A 23,443-nucleotide genomic window follows, 5' to 3' on the forward strand; every position below is an offset into this window, starting at 1 on the left:
ACGCAAAACATTCTCAAGAGTATCTCAAAGACCTCCAAAGAAGGTCATCCAGGAGCAACTGAACATTGTCTCATTGTCTCTTTTCAAATGCCTCACCCTGAGGCTGATCCAAGCCACACTACAAAGGAAAACTCATCTCAGCCGCTTGTAATCCCGCAATCAATGCCCACACATCATGACCACTGAGGGTCAGAATATACACAGGGTTCTCTGGAATCCCATGGCGTCCACTTTGTAAACCAGTCTTTGTAATTGTCTTTGGTGAGACGGAGATCTTGGAATTTGCATTTCACAGGCGTCACGTCGTCATTTGCTCTCTCTTGCTCAGCTAGCGTTACTCGCTTATTGTTCTGCACGGGATCTCACATCAACAGCCGACAGAGACAGTGGACAGTGTCTCATAGATCAGTTTCCATGCTGATCTATGTTAAGATAAGATAAGATAAGATATGCTGGTAGACCAGCATAGACCAACATGGACCTGCATAGTCCAGCATATACTAGTATAGACTGGCCAAAACCAGCACAATGATGCTGTTGGACCAGCATGGACCAGCATAGACCAGCATAGACCAACATGGACCGGCACAATGTCCAGCTATGCTTGTTATTCTAGCAGGGGTTTTGGGGTGATTTTCACAAACTTTCAAGGACCAGCGAGAACCTCGCATCCATCAACTGATAAATTATGAACTTTGCTTTCTGACTCAGCTCCGGATCTGACTCAGATCCAGAGATCCTGTGACGGGCGAGTTTGTCACACTGAGTAACAGGTTGCTTGGTAGTAGTTTGAAAGCATGCACAGATGAAGGTGATTATCTGGATTTACTTCAGAAGAAAGTTTGTTTTTTTGGCTTAAAAGGCCTCTGAGCAGGAGAGAGATTGGTCTGGTGTTTCCAAGATGGAGAGCTAAAGGGCTCTTCTTCTTCTCCTTAACGCTTAATTAATGTGATTGTTGGGTTCTGCATAATCTTACCTGACCTGCTTGTTTACCGTCCACCTGCTTTAATTATTTCCTCGTAAAACTGTCTGCAGATTGAAATAATTAAAAAAGACAATCTCATCCCCCGTGACCTTCCTGCGTAAATGTGTCACCCATGCAATTCCAAAGACCGCTCTGTAATTTTGTTTAACACACGCAAATGTCAAGAACGGCATGTCGTGACCCTGTTAAGAGCCATTGCTCGACACTTCTCGGCAAAGACCGCGCGCATGCTTAATCAGGTACGAGTATCACCGAGCACAGAGGCAACATCGTGTCGAGAGCCGGCCTTGGGGCAAGTGTTCTGGTCAATTAGAGAATTAGAGGTGTCAGGCAGTGCGGCTGTGCTCATTTATTCATAAGGCTCAGCCTCTCACGGCTTTGGATAAATAAAAAAGAAAAGGCTGGGGAAGCTCTGACCAGTGAAATGGCCAATTCATCTTCACTGCAGCAGAAAGATATCTCGTGAAAATAGTGTCAAACGTTTCCCTGCAATGAAGCAAATGCATGGGAGGCTTTTTTTTTTTAACATTTCATTTTGGAAACCTCAGAAACTAAAGTGAATATTGGGGGTCCCCAATCGCACCAATCGTCTAGCCGACTATTAGGTTAGAGTTCTCTTCTTTGGTTTGTTCACAGCTCCCCAAACCAACCGGACTTTCTGAGAAAACAAACTAGGGTTCGATTAAGGAAAAGCTGGCGTGAATGCACCCATAGTCTGACCTGGCTGTGGCGAGGCTACTGCGATGCTTCATAACTCCCCTCACTGCAGCTTTGATGTGCTAAATCTGTGTTGTTATTCTAAGTAGCCCTCTCGTGATTGTCACCCTTCCGCCAAACACTGTTTGGATTTATTCTGTGGCGAGCGGGACATGTTTTGGACCGGGCAGCGCTCTCACGGAGAATGAAAAATAAGCTGTCCCCTGTGGCCGTTCCCTCGGCAGTAACACTTTACTGCCTTGTTTATTTCTCTTGGCTGCTGATCTCCCAGCAATAAGCCCACGAGGTGCACTCCAGGCCGGGGAGTCTCTACGGCCAATTGGAAAACTCCGGGGCTCAGCTCAGTGTCCCAATTATAGTCTGGTCTGCCTTCTCTTACATTAGGTTCCACCGAGTGTGACCCCATCGGTGATATACGGGCATATTTCCCCGAGTGTGAACAAGAGAAAGAGGTTTACTGCGTCTACTTTTCAGACAGTTTAACAAACTGCTTTATGGCGGCAGGTTACGGACGTGAAAGTACAATTGATCACGGCTGCTTTATGTCAGGACGACGAAGACCTCGAGGGTTGTTTCTCATGTCACGCCAAGGCCAGAAAATATGTTTACTGGAGGTGAATTTCAGGTGTTTGCTGATGACTTATGTAACCGTCGGAACCACACGTTTACAGCGTGTTCAATTAAGATTTCCACAAGACCCCCGAAGGCCTGGGACCCGGGATCCAAGTTTTCTGAATGCAAACAATCATTAGGGACATAATCTTGGATGATTTAAGATTTACAATCGAACATAAACCTGAAAATCAAGACGCGTTAGGAAGCCGAGAGCAGAAACTCTTTATCTAAGTTGTTTTTTGGCCTCGTTCAGACCCGATATTAACATCCATCCTGAGTGATCTGATCACATGTGGACACGGTTTACATCTGGCATTACAATGTGACTTCATGTGATCTGATCTGGCCTCTCCAAACTTATTCTTAATGTGTGTTTGCAGGAAGCACTGGACAGGAAGAGAGAGAGAGAGAGAGAGAGAGGGAGAGAGAGAAAAGTTATCAGAGGCTGAGTGAATCAAAGATCTACTCACGCTGTCGTAACATGAAACGTGTTAACTAACCCCTAAATGCCCATTTACACTCAAAAAAAGATGCAGCCTGGGAGGTGTGCACATCACAGGAGCGCCTACAATGACGGACAAAATGACTGGAAATTGTGAGGGCAGTATAATAGTATGGTAGTAGTATAGTAATAGAGAATAAATGGACCTTAACAGTGAAGTTAAAATCTCATTTCCTGTTGTAGCTGCATGAACAAATGCACTAACACACGTAGAGAGTCAGAACGGTTAAAAACATCATGTGGTCTTTGCAAACAGAAAGGTCCGGTCCAGTCCAGTCCAGTCCAGTGCGAGGCGAATGAGACATCCGGGACGCGTTTTTAATGCCACTTGTACTCATACTTAATTAACATTGTCCATTTGTTTCTGGATCTCCAGGGACGGATGTTAACACCAGGTCTGCCCAGGCTCTCAGTGTGAGCTAATTAACCAGCCGAGGTCTCTTTAGCCAAATTAGCCCGAGGCTACGTACATTCAGTGACTCCTATAATTACTGTTCTGACCTAAGAAATCTATTATCCAGTGTGGGACAGAAAATCATTGATGTTTTATATTACAGTGCAGTTATTATATGATCCTTAAACCTCTTCTGTTCCTCTTTAGGTCTGAGGTGTTGGTTCACATGACCAGTTTTCTGTCTGTGGTTCGTGGTTCATGTGCCTCTAACTCATGAGTGAGTGAGTGAGTGACCTGTGGCTGCTTTACCACCTGATTAACTACACCAGTGATTCCCAAACACTGGGTCGGGACCCAGAGGCAAGTCGCGGGTGATTTTTCTTGGGCCCCCAAACAAAATTTCAAACAAAAAAGTTTTAGTCAAATTCTGTGTTTTGGGGTTTGGAAGTGTGAACAATTGAATTTTATTTAATGATTAACATACGGATTCAAATTGGTACTGGGTTTTACAGATGAGTTGCCACATTATGTACAGATGTCACAATTTATAGGAAAGGATCTAGACCAGGGGTCTTAAACTTAAATGACCTTGGGGGCCCAATGTGGTCTGTGTCTGATCTAGACCAACCTGACTGCATGTCTAACATTCATGTTTTGATGGTGGGAGGAAATCGGAGAATCTGGAGGAAACCCACTCAGACACGGGGAGAAGAACGTGCAAACTTCACACAGAAAGGCTCCAGACACCGGGAATCAAACCCAACACCTTCACGCTGTGAGGCAAAACCAGTACTAACCCAGTAAGCCAGTTACTGACTAGTACAGTTTTCCCCCGGACGAGACAAAGTGCCGCCGTCAAACAGCAGACACTTAAACTGAAGAACCCCGAGCTGTAAGAAGTGATTCAGGTCCGTTGCCACGGCGATCGAGGCTTAACTCAGCCAAACTGATTGTTTCCTCCCGCGCTGAGCCTCTGCCTCCACGACACATTAGAACTCGGTCTCACACGTGTCACTTGTACACCTGCTGTAAACATTTGCTCCCAGTGGTCATTAGCAAACGCATTCCCCCACATTTTGTTCCTCCCTCACCCTCGGCCCTCGCTGTAAATCCCTCCCTCTCTCTCTCTCTCTCTGACCACCTGCAGCTCGCCGCTGTCGTTCATCAGTCCTCCTCCTCCTCTTCCTCCCCCCCTCCCTCCCTCGCTCCCGCAGGAGCGCGCTCGGTGTGAGCTGCCATCCATCAGGCTTGTCATCGGTCGCTCCGGGGGCGGTTGGCGAGGACTGCGTGGGACTCGGCTCATTTCCCTGCTCTGATTATCCGGGGCTGCTTGGCGCGAACGGGGCGGTTGCCACTGGGGTCTTCTCCGCCGCCCCCCTCTTACACCCTCTCCATCTCCGTCTTCTCACCTTTCCCCCCTCCCCCTCGCCCCACTTTTTTGTCAGCGCAATTATTGCACTCCCCCGTTTCTTCCCGACCTCCTCACCTCTCCACTTCCCTCCCCCCCTCCTCCCCACACACACACACACACAGTAAAGAGGAGCATGTACAGTGTGAATATGTTGACAGTTTCCACTCCCACTCTTCCAAGCATCCAGGAAAGCTGGACATTTCACAAGAGACAAGAAATGAGTCTTAAAAAGAGCTCTTTTTTACTGGGAAAATAAGATTCCCCCGGCGGTTTAACAGTTTCGGAAACTGTGAAAAAGACTTTCCCGCTGAAATCTGACAGTTAAATAAGTGGTGGTGGTCAGATCCCGCTGTGGCTGCAGAGGGGGGGAAAAGTGTACTCTACTGTTTTATTCACTCTAAGAAATGGAGAGGGAAAACGTCTCCTGACATCGAAGTTTGGGATTAAAACTTTCTGCCTGACTCTTTAAACGCAAGATTAAAAGTGAGCGGTTTTTGCTAGTTTCACTTTCTTGGGACTTGTGAGATGTTGAAGTAAATCAACCAAAAAATACACGTATATATATAAAAAAAAGTTCCATGCTACCTGGCAAAAATTGAAAATACAACAAGAATCTTTGTATGTGAAAAAGAACCTTGCTTTACAGCGACAGCCATGTTTCTACAGCAGCCCAAACTGAAAAAAATCGTCTTAAAAACGAAAGTTTACAACAATGCAAACAAAGAAGATTTACATCATTTCTGGTATACGAAGGCCACCGTAGTTCCCTTTAGCGACCTGATTCAGGAACTTGATTTGTTCCACACGTGTGCGAAGTGCGACGACTGCCTGTCCAAAAAACTATTTACAGCAGTTTCAGGGATTTAAAATGCAAATTTTCTCATATTTTCGGGGGCCACACCGTGGTGTAGTGGCTTGCAATGGCTCCAGCCGCCCCTGTACAGAATGTATACAGATGAAACCTCTTCCCGTGGCTTGCAAGGAAAGTAAAATAGCAAACTTGAAACTGAAATTCACTCCACTTTTTAATTGCTGTCGTTTCCCCTAATCTTGTATTCAAATCCTACACCATCCGCTTCCTCCACATGTGATGAATTATCTGCATACATCCCCCGAAGCTCGTCAGTGCAGGCAATAAATATCACTGCAACTCTGTCATTCTGTCTTTCAGGTTTTGCACAAGCCGCCCACTCCAAACATCACCACCAGGACTGAGCGTTTCCATCAACCACCTGCTGACTTTGCTCCACCTTCATCATCATCGTCCCCTACAGTCGCACAGATGCAGTCGTCCAACACACGGAAGGTTTTTCACACACTTCTGACCTTAATAAATATCTTTACACACCATAAAATGATCTATCCCTTTAAACCAACACGGTTATATTCTACGAGAGTATAAATAAAAAGCAGTCGCAGCCTCAGATGAATGAAGCTTTGTGCTGGTGAGAGTAGGCAGCGATGGCGAACGACACCAAGGGAATTTCCTTTTCGCTGAATTTCTGGTGTTTCACACTGCTTTTGACAGCCCCGGCTCCCTGCGGACTTCCCCAACACAACGACCGGGAGAGTTCATTTGGCACAGCTGCTCCCAGGCATGAGCTGGCCTACTTTATCGCCCATTCTGGATAGAACCAAGAGGCTGAACCAGTCCGGCATTTCTTCACCTCTCATACCGTGAGTCACCGTAACCCAAGGGTAAAAAGCGGGAAGATCTACCGTGGCTCCTGCGTCATTTTCCTGGTCCATTTTCACAGAGCTGAGGTTGTGACCCCCCCTGTCTGGGGCTTCATAAAACACATACATGGGTATGGCAGGTCGCAGTGGTCGTCTGGGATTCTGGAATGGCCGACATACGCACTGAAAGGAAGCATGAATCTGTGCATTAAATGTGCAATGGCACAGACATACTTTCATTTTAAAGTAAAAAATTAACTGCCCAACTCTTAAATTTTCAAGGTTACAAAGATAATTCCTTTTTCAGAACACACAGTTCCTGACCACGTCCTCACACGTGAGATGTACGGGTGTGTACCAATCCCGGGAGCCCATGTGATAAAAATCACTGTTATTTAAAGGGTATTTAATATGTTGACGTGTTCTCATGCATCAACGCTGAGCGGAGATGTAGCTAGCGGCTACTGTAGCCAGCTACCATAGAATTATTGTTAAATCTTTGCAGATTGTGTTGGCTACAGTAGCCGCTAACGTCAAAAAAACGCCACCAAACGCCACAGTGTCAACATTTCGGTCGCTAGATCTGAAAACAACAGCTTCAAATGTAACTCCACTGCCTCAGCTTCCGGCTACATTAGCTGCTAATGTCAAACAAACACTGTTGCCAGGGCAGCTAGCTAAAGTAGCTGCTAACGTCACACACCAATGCCACAGAATGTGGCTAATGTAGCGGCTAATGTCAAACATCGGTGTCACAGTAACAAGCTAGAGTAGCTGCTATCTTTTACACTGTTGCCATTTGCCAAGCTTACATCAGACAAACAGAGCCAGTAGACTGCAAGCGACCAGCGAAAAAAATGCAACTACTTTTAAGATGAAATCTAGTTGAATATCAAGTTTTCTTGTTGTGCTAAAAGAAAAAACATGGCATTTTGCTCAATACATCTATTCCATTTCAGATAAAAGTATTGGTGCAGAATCTCTGGAGTCAAAAGTTTGATCATCCCCATCCCTTTACTTCGATTTTAATTAAATATTCAGCGTTTCATTCGGTGATTTTTCAATACTTGCTGCTTCTTCTTACTCACTGAAAAGAAGGTAGTTCAGGCTTCTCATTAGGATGCATCCTACATATCGTCTCCCCACTGGAGATTTTCTGGGCAAATCCGGCAGGGAGGACATGACGGTGCAGTTGTTAACACACTGGTGGGATTATAAACTAGAAATCCCATCAGTGGGATTGTCTCAAGATACCTTAAGGACGAAACCGGGGGGATGGAGCACTGGAGATGAATGTCTCTGCTTAGTTTAGTTCAGTGGGTTCTCAAACTTTTTTTATACCAAGTACCACCTGAGAAAATACTCCTGCTCTCTAAGTAACACCATTATCACCAACGTTAAAATACAGTGGCGTAAATAGGTCGAGCAAAGTCAGCTACGGACTATTCACAGGAGGCAGATTTATTCCCAATAAGATAATTTGCTCTGTCATCATCCTCCTCTTCCTCACATATACTTCACACACTGGTATAATGACATTAGATTAAGATGGAGCGAGAGACAAGGTGACTCTAATTATTATTATTTAATTTCTTACAATTTCATTTTGTTTTTTGTTTCATTCTCTACACACAACATTACCCAGCTTCACTCCAATCACATACCCTTGCATATACAGTAGTATTTCCAATGTAAGCCTGCGTACAACTGGTGGTACATGTACCACAGTTTGAGAACCATGTTTCTGGTGGGCTGTCCCATAATCGTAGGGTAAGATTTTAATCATTACCCCATTGTAACTCATTTCCAAGTAGCATAAGATTGAAAAAAACAGGATTGGGCCATCAGAGGAAGCTCATGTACCGCTGGTGGTACACATACCACAGTTTGAAAACCACGGGTATATCATGTTTCTAGAGGGGTGACCCATATTGTAGGGTTAGATTGTAACTGTTACGCCATTGTAAGTCAGTTCCAAGTGGGTAAAAATAAAAAATAAGATTGGGCCACCAGAGGAAGCTCACGTACCACAGTTTGAGAACCATGGGGTTCAGTAGCATCGTGAAGGGACAGAATAAAGAGCAACCAGACTCAATTATTAGAAATTGGTGTCGGGTTGATTTTAGGTTGAAAATGCTGTTGCAACACAATGTAACAGCGCTGGCATAGCAACTGTAGCGTGTGTGTGTGTGACATTGTGGGTTTGATGATGGGTGTGTGAGTGGGTGTGTGACAGCAAAATCCAGTGCTATTCAGCAGCGTTATTGTTTCCACACACCTCGTGTTTGTGTGTGTGTAGGCCCGTGACACAGTCAGGAAAATGATGAAAATTTGTTTTGTTTTCTGTTTTCTCCCAGGGTCCAGCTGCTCGCTGAAGAAATTAACTTGATATATTTTGTGTAATGTGCGACCTACAGCTGTGTTGCCGCGCTAAATTGTCTCTCAGAGAAACATTGGACTGGCAAAGGGGGCGAATTAAAAAGAGATGAATGGTTTTCAAGCAAACAAATACAGTCAAAGTTTGTTTTTGTGTTTGCTGATTTATCCTGACTGACGACGTCGACCTGAATCTATAAAAATGAAAAACATGTCTGGAAGTGAAGTAGATAAAGTGTTATAAAGTTAAAGGACAAGTCTGTAAGCAGAATCGGTATCAATACACCCACTTTCTGACAAAAAGGGGGCGTTATTAAGGCACGATCCTATTTGTCCATTACATTTATCATCATGTAAGCAGATTCGACAAGTTTTAGAGACAGACGGAAAAATTAAATGCCGGAAAACATCAGTTTATGGTACGTACTGTACCAGAAACTGCTAGCAAGTTTTGTCTGTGGTCAACACAGGTACACAACCTGCTATTTTCCCTTACTAACTTCATTATTTGACTTGATTTATCCGCGTGTGAGCTCACAGGAAAAATAAAAAAAATAAAATTCAGACATCCAATCCGTCTTCCAGCAAGAGGAAATCCCCGTCACCTCGGCTGTGTCTCGGCACAGAAACACTCACTAACCTCTGGAATGAGGTTTCTAAACACGTAAATATATCACCTGTGCTGCACTGAAACATGGATGAGGCCAAATCCTTCCTGGGGAGAACTCTAAAGGCAGGCACTTCATCAACTTCACTCTCTCTCCGCCCCGTGAGAACCAGCGGGATTAACGCGGTGGAGAAGGCAGCGGAAACTATCGCCGAATTAAGAAGAGTCGGGAGGGTAAAAAAGCCGCTGGAAGGGAGACGACCAGAGGGCGGCAGTGAGCGGTGGTTTCGTGTGGAAAATGAGGGCCTGATTGATGTTTCCTGGGCAATTTCACAGCTCTCGACTTCCAGCAGAGAGTGAAGAGAGTGAACCGGAGAAGAAGAGAGGACGACCGTCAACTTCTGCCAGAGCCACGCTATAATATTCACTCAGGAAGTCCAGAGAGTGGGTTCATGAGAATTATGGACGAGCCAATACAAGAAGACCAAATCCTGACCTTTTAAACAAATGCCTTCAGGTCTGTGTTTTATAGCTCCACCCACAAAACTATTACGTCAAGTCCTTCATCTCAGCGGCCATTAGACTGTAACCATCATGGGGTCAGTACCTGTCGAATCACAAGATACATTATCTCAAGGCTCTGTACATAGAAACCCAACAGTTCCCACAATGAGCAAACACTATAGGCATCAGTGGAGAGAAAACAGGAAGAAAATCTCTGACAGAACCAGACTCAACAGTGTGCGGCCATCTGCCTAGACAGGTTGTGGTGAAAGGAAAAATGGGGGACAGACGAGAGAGACCAGGAGCAGATATATAGCAATTGTATCAAGTTCTAAGTTCAGACAGGACAGTTCAGAGTCAGTGATGACATGTTTATAGAACTACAAAGTCATTTATACAAGCTGGAGGCGGGCTGGTTGGCAGGGGGGCGGAGCTATCCTTGTTTACTTCTGCTGTTTAGACTCTGGTTTTTTCCCCCATTTTTCAGTTCTCTGGATTCTGAGCTCCGCCCTCTTAGTTGTGCTGGGTTCAATCAGTTTATTATGAATTTGAATCATATTGGAATATGAAAAATGAAAAAGTTGTGTTGGAAAACAAGAATTAAAGCTCCAGTGGGGGACATTTAAGAGGTTTAACTGCGCCCACATACTGTATGTATCGCATTTTTCCTTAAAAGTATTTTAAACTTTTTAAGGTAAATACACGTAAAAGTTTGTCAGAATACGACAATTCCTTTGCGGTAAAAAGCTGATCAGGTTGAGGCTTAAACCTTGTGATGTTCCATTTGTCACAACATGAAGAGAGAATTCTCTGGTTCAGAGTTACATTTTATGCAAAGTCACGCTGACTCAGAGTGACCGAGTGTGAGTCATGCATTTAAAGCAGGCTTTCACGCGGAGGTCAGACGCAGAGCGACGCCACCACATTCAGGGGTGAGAACACGCATTCACGACGGATCCAGGGACGCCGCGACGGGCCGACCGTGGGTTCTGACGAGAGCGAGTATCAGCTGCGAGGAAAATGTGTCGCTGTGAAATTAACTCCTTTATGAATCTGTGGGAACAGGAACAGTATGCTAGAGCTGCTGTGGCGTAGGTGTACATTAACACAGGTGAAAGAGTTCCTGCATGAATAAACTTGGCTTTTATGGGAAACGCATGAATGCCTCTCCAGAATAAGAGCTCTTTAGCACATTAGGAGAGATTCTTCTGCCGATGCATTAACATGTTATGAAATGACGACGATGTTGTGAGAGTGAAAGTCTGAGCAGGTACTGGAAATGACAGGAACTGTCTTTGTTAGACAAACTCACTAACTTCATCTATTATATTAGTACAAACCCCAATTATTGTAATTTTCTCCTCTTCCATCTCCATAAATAATCACAATTTTGTCAGATTTTTCAATTATCTTCAGTGTGACCTTGTTCTTTCTTTATAAAACTGCTTATTTGGTTTTAAAATGTGTGAAATTTAGATACATTTATGTTACATGTTAGAGCTAAAAATCGTCTACTGTGTGTAGTACGGCTGCAACTAACAATCATTATCAATTAATCTATTGATTTTTTGATAATATGATAATTTTTGTGAAAAAGCTAGGTAACATTAGCAACCCCTCACAAAAGACTCACTATTAAAAACAAAACTGTATAAATGTGAGGCAGATTGTTTGAATGCTTATGCAAAGCTAACGTTTGTGATGCTAGTACAGCCGCCGATACAGACTCAACCTAAGCTAACACACGTCATGGTTAAATGTGTAGCTACTTACTCAAGACCCCGCTAGCATCACTTATTATAACTTACTTACACTAAAAACCTCCAGATACAGCCACAAAAGTAAAAACAACAAAATCTCCAATGCTAAATTTGGAAAAACAACATCTCTCTAACTCGTGGCCCCCGGGCCATATGTGGCCCAGCAGTCCATGTCCTGTGGCCCTGCGCTTACTTTAAAGTTATAATGACAACTGGCTCGTCAAACAAAAACATGAATTATAATGTTACAATTATAGTTAAATGTACTAAATTGAACATTTAGTGTTTTAATTACAATTGTCTACAATTTCTATTTAACTTCCATCTGTTTTTGTTAGATTAATTTCCTGTAACATTTATACCAAAACAAACACTTTTATTTTGAAATGTTGTGCAAAATCATCCTGAATATTTATAATTGTGAAATCACGATCACTATATCTTGATTATTACGATATCCTTTTTAATTTCCCAAAAAGTTCTTCACCCCTTCTGCCCAGACTAGAAGTTCATTGTTCATCCAAGTCATTTTCAGTTTGAGGTCCCTGGTTTAAGAGTCTGCCCTCTAGTGGTGAAGTAGGAAACACTTTCAACTGCTCTCGACCACAAATCGATATCCTTACATTCTCATCGCCAAATTGTAGAGGAATAATCGTATCAATACTGACAGTATAAAGTGACTTTATTTACCTCAAACACTGAGCAGACGCCGGCGATTGTTAACAACGGCAAAACAACAACGTTAACCTTTTACTCTTGACGTGACTTTTAAAATTTCACTCATGAGAAAAATAAAATGTCATTGCCTGAGGACAGAAACGGCAGCCTGGTGTTTTTCAGGAGACATTTCAGGTGAGTAACAACTAATTATACCCTTGTTTTTATTATTATTATTTTTTTTACCATCTGTTTTACCATCCTGTCTACTGTCACTTTTCATGAGACCAGTGAACTCTGGCATTTTAAACCAACCACACACACACACACACACACACACACACACACACACAAAAAGGCAAATTTAGCTGCTTTTTATAATATTACTTTATGGTTTTTACTTTAGATGATTTAAACTTCTGATTTTTAAAGATGTAAGGCTTAGGTGTCATAAAACAAAAGGAAAGGCATTTGAATTTTTTTTCTATTTTAAACAAACTAAAGCAACACTCACTCTTAAAATAGGATTTCTTTACCTTATCTTATCTGATTTTTTATTGAAAACAACAATGAATGAGCATCAGATTGGCAATTATTGCCTTTTGTTATTATTTAGCTTTCATTTGATTTGAATTCTTGTTTATGTTCATGTATTTATCTGTTTATCTATGGCAAAAGAATAAGAATAATAAAAGTGCAAGATTTCAGGCCAAAGATAAATCAATTGTCCAACTAGAGTGCAAAAATTAACAAATTTATCACAGATTGTTCACTTTTATACAACAGATCGTTTGATTTCATTATTTCTAAAATGTAATAAACACATTTTATGGATGATATCCAAGTCCAACCATGACATAATATTAAAAACACTGAGGATTACAAAAGAATATGACACCGTTTTCCTCTTTTTATGCTTAAATTACTTTGTTTTGGTTCTCATTTATGTCATTGTCCTCCACTGTTGGAAGAATACATGCGCAAAAAGATAACTTATTCAAATAGGAAATATGAGGGAAATATGTTATCATTATGGTATTTAAAACATAAGAAAATGAAAAATGTAGCTGCATTTTAAATAGTTTCTCACTGATTTTTTAAGTTTATACAACAGCTTATTTGATTTTATTGTTTTAAAATGTAATAAAAGCTGCTCTTCTTGAAAAAAAAATTGATTTTATTTGATATCGCAACAGTTTATGGATGATTTCCAAGTCCATCCGTGACATAATATTGAAAATACTGAGGATTAGCGAGAATAAGAGACCGTTTTCCCTTTTTTATGTTGATTATCTTTGTTTTGGTTCTATTTTATGTCATTTTCCTACATTGGTGGGCAAATACATGTGTGCTACACTGGAAAAAAATTTTGTATTTCTCAAATAATTCCTTTTGATTTATTCAATAGATGACTTGCTTTTCTCATTTTATAACAAAATAAAGCAGTTTTCACTCAAAAAAAATTGTTTCTTTTTTATTGTCCTTTTTTTGTCAATTCTTTTACAAATACACAGACAAAACATGTTCACCTATGTAACTAAAACAGACAAAATCCCCAAAACAGTGAACTTGAGCCACGGAGAGAGGGCAGGAGATCAGACCGACACGTCCTATTTTCTATTTAAAGCTGGAGAAATAACGAACAGAGGTGAAAAGGAGGAAAGTCAAAGCACCGGCAGTCATGCACTGATTGCACAGTGTAGCTTTATTTTTACACATCTCTATTGTTATGAAATGCCTGGAGTCAGTGGGAGGAAGTGTTTCTTCGTGGTCACATATGTGTGTCACTCATATGTCGTTGACAAAGACGTTAGGTAACCGTGGGGCAGTTAAACGACAGGAAAACAAAAGGTCATTTCTTGTCACTTGACAAGTCGGGATTAAGTGGTGGAGTCTGCAGACTGAGCCGAGTTCAGGTGCAGGTCTTAATGAAGGTGTTCTTAAAGACCCCGTGTCAATATTAGCCTCACTCCTACAAGTCAAAAACAAACCCACAATTAAACAGTGAGTATGTGTTCAACCGGCTTTTACTCCCGGGTGACGTGATTCTAATGTGCTGATGTTCCTTCTTCTTCATGTTTGTATTTTAAATAGCCCCAAATAGATATGGGTCACCACATTCAGTCCTTGAATTTAAAGGAATTTGTCTTTGAGAGTCCTTGTAAAGTCATTTAATTTGACGTCAACTACGGTGTGTGAAGTGAACCCAGTGGACAGACTTTACAGTACTTCTTACAGTCCAGTGAAATCCAAAAAGCATTCGAAGCTCATTCTTCTTACCATTATTATTATTTTGACCTCTCCCTTTAATACAGTTATGATTATCTGATACCTTTCCTATCAGATAATACCTGGTTTTATTTATTTGGCTTTCTTAATATTAAATAAAGGATATTTACATGTGTTAGAGACAATGAAACAGACTATAAATATGGTCAAATTCAGCTATAACACAAATAATTTGGCTTAAAAAAAAGTGACTTCTTTGAATATAATTTTGTTGATTCCATGTTTTTAATTAATAAATATTGAATTCACAATATTCAATGTATTTCACACACTTATTTAGTATAACAAACGTGATGATTATCAACGAAGCAGCCTTAAAAACCAAGAAAAGTCACCACAGATACTTTATCACGATATGAAAAATAGAATCTCAGATCATATCTTGTCTCGTGTCACTATATTTCTAGCCGTATTTTCCAGCTCAGCTAGATAGATATTGTTTTAATTGATACTGTAAAGCTAACTTTTAGCTAACAAATAGAAATTATTTAAGCTAACAAATGATAGAAATTTGTTTAGCTAACAGATAGAAATCATTTTAGCTAACAAATAGATAAAAATTTGTTAACTAACAGATAGATAGAAATGTGTTTAGCTAACAGATAGAAATCATTTTAGCTAACAAATGGATAAAAATTTGTTTAGCTAACAAATGGATAAAAATTTGTTTAGCTAACAGATAGAAATTATTTTAGCTAACAAATGGATAAAAAATTGTTAACTAACAGATTTTCTTGAGCTAACTTTTAGCTAACTTTAAAAAAGATAGACAGACATATGTAGATACTACTGACACATACTTATTTAGCTGTGAGCTTATACTTTCAATCTATCTGATTTACGATGACGTTTATGAGTGAAAAACTAAAAATACTTGTAATTTTTCCCTCACATCAGTAGTGTTTTATCACAGAATTGCTGCGTTTAATTTTTTCAAACAATGCTAATCTTAACAGAGGAGATGAAGTATTTCGACCTGGTCACTGGTGCTGGATTAAGCCTTACACAAGCATTACACACTTCAGTGCTGTCGAGACAAATGAGAGGCGTCCAGAGTAAAGCCCGTGGATAAAAGTGGGCAGCAGCCGAAAGACATCGTCTGTGAGGTTATGTTTTCATGAATCATCCAAATGGTACAACAGCTCGCGATCGGCTCTTAATCCCACTTTTTTTTTTTTCATTTTACTGCGGCTCAACCACACAGAAATTACAGCCAAATAAAAGTAAATATAAGAGATTTGTCTTGATTGGATTGTTGTTTTTTATCTGTCAGGAGTCGACATGACATAAATCCGATGAAAACAACGCAGTATTTCCTCCGCAGTGGATCCAACGTGGATGGAACGTTCTTGATTTTTTTATCCTGACACTCGGTGCCAAGTAATCATGTTATAGTTTGTTGTAATCTGTGCTTAAAGCGAAAGCCGGCCGTAAATTTTGGCGTCCGACACTGAAAAGAAAAGCGTGGCGCGTCGTCAAACACAATGGCACAAAGAAGCCGAGGTCAACAGAGGACACACGGGGGCACAGCGAGCAAAGGACTTCCTGCTCACAATGAAGGAGCGAGACATAAAAGGGTCCTTGCTCTGTGAGATTTACAGCAAATCAGGACGAATGTGTTGGAATGAGAAGTCAAATTAATACACATATTCAGAAAACTCTTCAGAGCAGCGGATGTCAAAGTCAAATATGCTCTGTGTTGTATTTGAACACGTTCATTCACAATCAGCAGTTTATCACGGACGACAGGTACGTCTTCGCAGCTTCCCCTCCACATTAAAATCACTTGGAGTAAATTTTAAAATCCCTTCCTCCACAATTATATCACGAAAAGGCAGCACAGATATAGAAACAAATATAAAAGGAGGACACCCACTGGAGGATGGGGTGTGGTCGGTTATCATGGAGATGACTGAAACCTTTCGCGGGGACGTCAAAGTGTCGTGTGACCAGGTAAAAAACAGATTTAAGTCGTTTAGTAATTATAAAACAAAAAAAATCAACTATTTCAAAATTTTTCTCATGTTGGTGGCGACCAAAAATGGAGCAAAAAAAGCGGGATTGGGTTCGACTGTACTCTATTTTTACTTTTCCGTCAGTGATAGTACATGGTGCTTTTTTTTTGTACCTAAAATACTAAATGTGATGTGTTAAAAAAAAATCCCTGAAATCATTACTTTAATCTCCAACATTTAGCAAAGGAAATGTCTGGTGCAGTTCCATTCATGGTCCGGTTTAAATGTAGTTTGTCTTACATCATGCAAAGTTTTACACAACCTTCAGTAGCATGACAAAACAGCCAGCAGGAGTTTTGAAATCACGAAAAGTCCCCAAAGAGACAAAGACAACAACCCGTGACTCACGCCACTGTCAGAGGACGTGATTAACGTTCCGGGCAAACATCCTTGTCCCTTCTTGGCGAGAAATCACGTCAGTGTTACTAATAACAACCTGATCAGTTTTCTCGACTCACAGCACATGTGAGTTTCAGTTACTCCCAGAGTTTTCGTCTCAGTCAGTTTTGCTTTCAGTTCCTGATTGTGGTCGTATTAGGTTTGTTTTCTCATGGATGAAAAAAAAAAAAAAACACTTCAGTTAAATATGAAGAAAGTCTGTGTCACTAAAATATAAAAATTGACATTGACGTTCTGTAATTGACGTTGACGCGCCGTGGTTTAGGGGAGTAGGAAATGAATTTCAACAAAGCATTTTGACTCACAGCTTGATAAGACGCCGTGTCAGCGAGAGTCCACAGGTCTGAGCGTCTCGTGGACGACTTATCATCTCTGTTCAGGCTCCAGCTCCCCGGTGCTCACCATCGCTAATTCCTAATCTTAATGACGACCAGATAAACACAAGTGTTAATTAAAGAGAGCTGCATGGTAATTATATCTCTGAGGGACCTGAGCCAGTGTCTCCTCCACAACACCTCCTCCAGCTGACACTCATGTCTCTGCTCCTGCACAGTATTATAATCTGAGTTCAGGAAGAGGTTTTTGACACATGTCATAATGCCAAATTCTCATACGTTGTCTTTATTTTTGACGATAAGCTTACACCTGCAGGGTTTTCTTGGCTGCTGAAGTGGAAATGGTTTAACCCATGCAAGGGCCTCAAACTCAAAATGACCAGTGAACTTTGAGCCTGGTCTGGAGGTGACCGTTCAGAATTCTAAATTTAATCCCAAATATATGTGAAGAAAAAGTCAGAATTCTAACTTCAATCCCAGATATGTGAAGAAATTCAAAATTCTTTAATCCCAAAATTCCGATTTAAAAAAAGACAGAATTCTGACTATAATCCCAGATTTATGTGGCTAAAAAGTCAGAACTCTATTTTTAATCCCAGCGTTATGAGGGAAAAAAGTCAGTATTCTGGGATTGAGTCAGAATTCAGTGGTTAGTGTCGGATATATTCTTCAGATATTGTAGACTCTTGTTGGCGGCCGTGTTTTCATTGAGAGCTAGCGTCCCGGTATCAGGCTGGTTTCCAGTGACAGTGGCCAACACAGCAAAATCAGTGTCAATAATATCCAATTTCTCACTCTGACCCAGTGCTTTCACCTAGTTTTGAGGAAAACAGGAGGCGGTCCACACACCAGTAAAATCCTTTTATCAAACTGGAAACAGGTTTGTAAACCGCTAACTCTCCTGCACCAAATCCCAAAGAGTAAATCATCGTTTTTAGGCTCATAAGGACACTGCTGGTCTACTACGGGGGTTTTTTAAGTTTGTGTCACAGAGGTAAATCTGTGTAAAGAATTTTAAACACAGAAGTGACAAATTAACACGTTGGAACTTAGTGATGGAGGCAAAAGTGGATCAAGAACTGCTGTGGTGCTGTGATGTAAAATCGACGATTTTCTGTATGGAGTCTGGTGCGTGGAGTGAACGGTTTACACAAGTGGCACAAACTTCCGTTTCCACCCAGGAAAAGACTATATAACAGCAAAATTATGAGTTAGATATATCCTTTAGATATTATATTATTATTATTGTTATTATTATTATTATTATTATTATTATTATTATTATTATATATTGCAATATCTCACTCTGACCCAGTGCTTTCACCTACAGTAGGAAAATAGGAGGCGAGTGACAGCTGGCAATGAAAACCACAGCAATTTGAGTTGGTCCTTGTTGATCACGGCAGAGTTAGAGATTCATTTGTTTAACCCCGCCCCCGCCCCCCCCCCAATCCTATTCACAGAAAATGACCGTGCAGTATATGAAATTAAAGGTAATATTTCCACAAGCCAGAGAGTAACTTGTAGGGGGAAACGAGAAATGGACCCAGCTCATAAAATTCATCTCGCCTCCCAAAACAATTGCACATAACTCCACAGTCACTGATCACTGCTGCTGCTGCTGCTGCTGGGTGAAGTGAAGCAGCCGCAGCCTTTGGTCTTATGAAATTACCGTGCCATAAAAATCCATCACCATCACCAGCAGCTTGTCTGAGCGAGCGCTCGCACTTCCACCAGCACAGCAACAATCTGTCAGCTCATCTGTGAGGGGACAGGAGACAGGGGACAGGGGACAGACAAGACAATAATAACAGAATGGACAACAAAAAGAAAAGGCAGCGCCAGAACCATGTGGCTGCGACTCGAGCTTATTAAAAACCACAGTGGAAAACAAATATGCAAACACCAGAGGATGCTGCCTCACCCCCCACCATCACCACCGCCGCCACCCCCCCTCCCCCCCGAGCAGAAAACACAATAAAATATGGTGTGAAAGACAAGTGAGCGAAGAAGCCGGAGGAGGACGAACAGACGCCCGCTGACAATTTAATACACTGACAACGGGAGGCCGTCGTTCCTGCAGAGGTCGCGGCGCTTCCTCGGGGGAAGGTCACGCCAAGTTATGTAATAGTATATACAACGGGAATTCCATATTTAAAAAGGAAACTGACGACGGTTTAAATCCGGCGCCTCGACCTCACAGATTTCTCCAAATTTGTCATTTTCACCTCCAGCCTGTTGACAGTTAACGGCATGGTGGGTGTGCCCAGTTTCAGAATGAGAAGGCACGAGGTAAACGTACGTTCTCCTGTCATGATATTTACAATAAATACAATCATCATGTGCAGGGTTTGAGTTCAGCTAGGCTCATTATTCAGAGCAGAGTCGCTGTCACAAACCTATGGAAGGTCAAACTTGAGCCTTGATATATCCTCAAAGTAAATCGAAATTATGAGATAAAAAGTCATAATTATGAGATAGAAAGTCGAAATTATGAGATAAAAGGTCATAATTATGAGATGATAAAAAGTCAAAATTATGAGATAGAAAGTAGAAATTATGAGATAGTCAAAATTATGAGATAAAAAGTCATAATTATGAGATAGAAAGTCGAAATTATGAGATAAAAGGTCATAATTATGAGATAAAAAGTCAAAATTATGAGATAGAAAGTAGAAATTATGAGATAGTCAAAATTATGAGATAAAAAGTCATGATTATGAGATAGAAAGTCGAAATTATGAGATAGAAAGTAGAAATTATGAGATAGTCAAAATTATGAGATAAAAAGTCATAATTATGAGATTAAAAAATCAAAATTATGAGATAAAAAATTGAAATTATGAGAGTCATAACTATGAGATAAAAGTCATAATTATGAGATAAAAAAAATCGAAATTATGAGATAAAAATCGAAATTATGAGATAAAGTCATAATTATGAGATAAAAAGTCAAAATTATGAGATTAAAAAGTCATAATTGTGAGATGAAAAGTCTAACGCTCAAACTTTGTACAAAAGAGAGCACCAAGCGTTGGATTAACATGCGATTACTGATGGTTAATTATTCAGCCCCAGGTCTGACAATTTAATCCCGTTCAGTTGATCTAAATGTGACATTTTAGAAAGCAGCTCCTTTGTTGTTTGCCCAACAACGCGGGGTCTTTCCTCACTGTCATAGGATGACATCACGCCTCCTCTGCACCATCAGGAAATGAAGAGGAGGAGGAGGAGGAGGAGGATGAAGATGAAGGAGTGAGGCAAATGTGAGGCAGTCGTGTGTGGCATTTTCATCCCAGGCTAAATATCAGCGTCAAATGAAGCGGAATAAGAGGATGTTTGGGCTGTGGCAGCTGATGATGAAAGGGTGAACGCACACCAGGTTTGAGATGAGGCAATCAGCGCATTATTCACTTTGCAAAATGCCACAAAGTCAATAGTTTCATTCAATTTTCCTGAGAATTTTATCTCCTAACAACACGTGGACACACTTTACATTTAAAGGAACAGCGCGACTCTCTTAAAGCAACACAGCATAGGAGAGTGGTCAGCAACTTGTGGCTCGTGGGCCAAAACTGGCCAGCCATCATCAGTTTCTGTCCCGTGACCACTGATTAACGCCGTGTTTTTCCACAATTTTGTAAAATATAACAGTTTTAATAACAAAAATAAGTACCAGTTTATATTTCTGACTCTAAACACCAAAAACCTCTGCCTACTTCACCTTTAAAACGTCTGATTTTGTATGTTTATACTTGATTTCCTTCCATTTATAAAGATTAAAATCTGAACAAATCTTAGGATTTCAGTTTCCGTGACTCTCACTGAAGTTAATTCAACTGATTCAAAGAGATTCTGTCGCTAGAAATTGACAATTAAGTGAAATAAAAACCACTGCTTGTGTAAGTTCAGAAAGTAAATGTGCATAAAATGACTAACAGCACATGTTAGGCTCCAAGAAGAAGCAGTGACTTTCTAAAAATGAAATGATGCACAATAATTAGTAACAGTACGAGAAGGGGGCAAATGTTGCTTCTGATTTATTTTGACATTTTATTTTCGTTTTTTTCATTATTAAAACATGATTTCTGATTGCTTCTGCTTCTTAGATGTGAATATTCTCTGGTTTCTTTGCTCCACGTAAGAAAGTAATCATTCAAACTGAATCATTTTGCTTTTTGGACAGAAACATCATCATTTCCAGGTTTGAAAAACAGAAATTTTCAACATTTTCGGACATTTTATGGACCGAAGAACTACTCGAATAATGGAGAAGTACTCAATTGTGCAGCTCTAGAAGACAGAAAATTAGGTTTTACCTCATGAAGGTCAAAGGTATTCAACTGCTTAGAAGGATTTCAACCTTTAAATAACGTTTTCAAGACTTCAGCTCACAACAGGATGAATATCAACCCGTGGGTACAAGTTACAAGTCACAGTGGAATCCTTATTATTTTTACTGCTAAAAACGGAGCCTTGAGACTTAATATCGACAAACTTAAACGAAAACATCTCAAGCTCCTCCGTGCTTTTTATTTCACACTCACTCACTCAAAGTCAGTGCTTTGGATAAGAGAGTCACTCAGCCCACACAGCAACATCTTACACCTTCTGAAGTGAGGCAATGAAAGTGTTTCCAACAACAACAAGGCCACGCAGCAGCAACAGCACAATATAAACACAAAGTAACACACACACACACATTTATCATCCACTGTGCGTCTAAAACAGTCATTAACACCAACTTTCTCCATAATGGAAGTCTGAGAACAACAATAGCTTCAAAGCAGCAGACGATGGAGCTTGTTTGAGGTTTCCCTGAAACCATAAATACCGACAGACAGTTAGCGTTCAGAGGGGGTGGGGCCTCCGAGTCGCGGGAGGCAATAAATATTCAAGGAACTGTCGAGATCCCCCTTTTGTTTGGGAGCGCAATTACACGAGCCACATAAGCAGTGGTTATTCTTCGGCATAATTATAGCCGTATTACCTTTCCAGCTGAGCGATAACGCGCTCCGAGCGTCTTCACATCCATTCAATCAGACACGAAGGCCCTTTAAAGTCGAAATATGCGTGTGAAATATGTTCAGCAGTGACCTTTTCTCCGTAGGTGGCGCTGTTCTTTTCTGACAATAGTACCGCAGTTTATACGTTGTCTCCGTCTACTTCCGAGGAAATGTTGGTGCACGTGCAGAACACCAAGTCCGACTCCAGTCCGACTAAGTGCATACGCGCAGGAGTAGTCTGACTATGAATCGCATCGTCCAGGTATGTTAGTCCGACTTAGACTAACTCGATTTTAGCCCAACTCATTTCTTTACATGATATTAAGACAACCGAATTATCGTCTCAGTCCGACTAAAATGGGACTTTTAACAAATTACGAAAACATAACCAACTGAAACTGAATTGCATGTTTATAAAACTAACCTAAAGCAACCAAAATTGGAGCGGAAAAGTGCTTAGTTTTCGTCTTTGTAAATTAATCTCATAAATAATCCTTCTGAGTTCATTGAGCACAGTGTATTTATTTTTTCATCTGCCAGCAATTTCGAAAAGGTTTTATTTGAGACACAATACTTTGTCACCTTTTTGAATCCTGCACCTGGCAAACTAACACTATAACTAATAAAAACTCAATTAAAACAAAGCATTTACAAAATGCATGTTTTAAGATTAAAATAAGAAATAAAAGCAAAATAAAAGCGGAATCTTGTAAAAAAAAAAAAAAATTGGTATCAGTATCAGGAGATATTGAAGGTTGTGATATCGGTATTTGGTATCGGACATGATCCATCTGTGAGGAGCTGTTGCTATAAAAACACATGTAAAGTGTCGGATAATGATGTTTTCTTTTGGGGTTCAAGAAACTTTAGATATTCAGTATCAGTGCGATATAATACACTAAATATCACTTTAATGCTTCACTGAGCATGGGCTACAATGTGCCAGCGTACAGTGATCACATGAGCTTTGTGGATATAATTCGGATAGAATAAGCAATAAAAAAAAAAAAATATTGGTATCAGTATCAGGTTGTGATATCGGTATTTGGTATCGGCCATTACTGGTAAAATCCCATGTTGAGTGTCTGATAATGACATTTTCTTTTGAACTTCAGCAGCAGATTAACCTTGAAATTAAGACTCACATCAGCTGCAGCTGAGTCACTAAAACCTTCACTGGGTTCTAGAGATTTT

The 23,443-nt window shown here is 40.7% G+C and overlaps 1 protein-coding gene across 3 annotated transcripts in view; it reads right to left on the reverse strand.

The window, feature by feature from the left end:
• LOC131457165 (ankyrin repeat and BTB/POZ domain-containing protein 3-A) overlaps positions 1–23,443 on the reverse strand; it is a 158,842-nt gene that overhangs the window by 134,070 nt on the left and 1,329 nt on the right. The gene's annotated exons all lie outside the window — the stretch shown is intronic.

Source organism: Solea solea, chromosome 3 (assembly GCF_958295425.1).
Source record: "Solea solea chromosome 3, fSolSol10.1, whole genome shotgun sequence".
NCBI lineage: Eukaryota > Metazoa > Chordata > Actinopteri > Pleuronectiformes > Soleidae > Solea > Solea solea.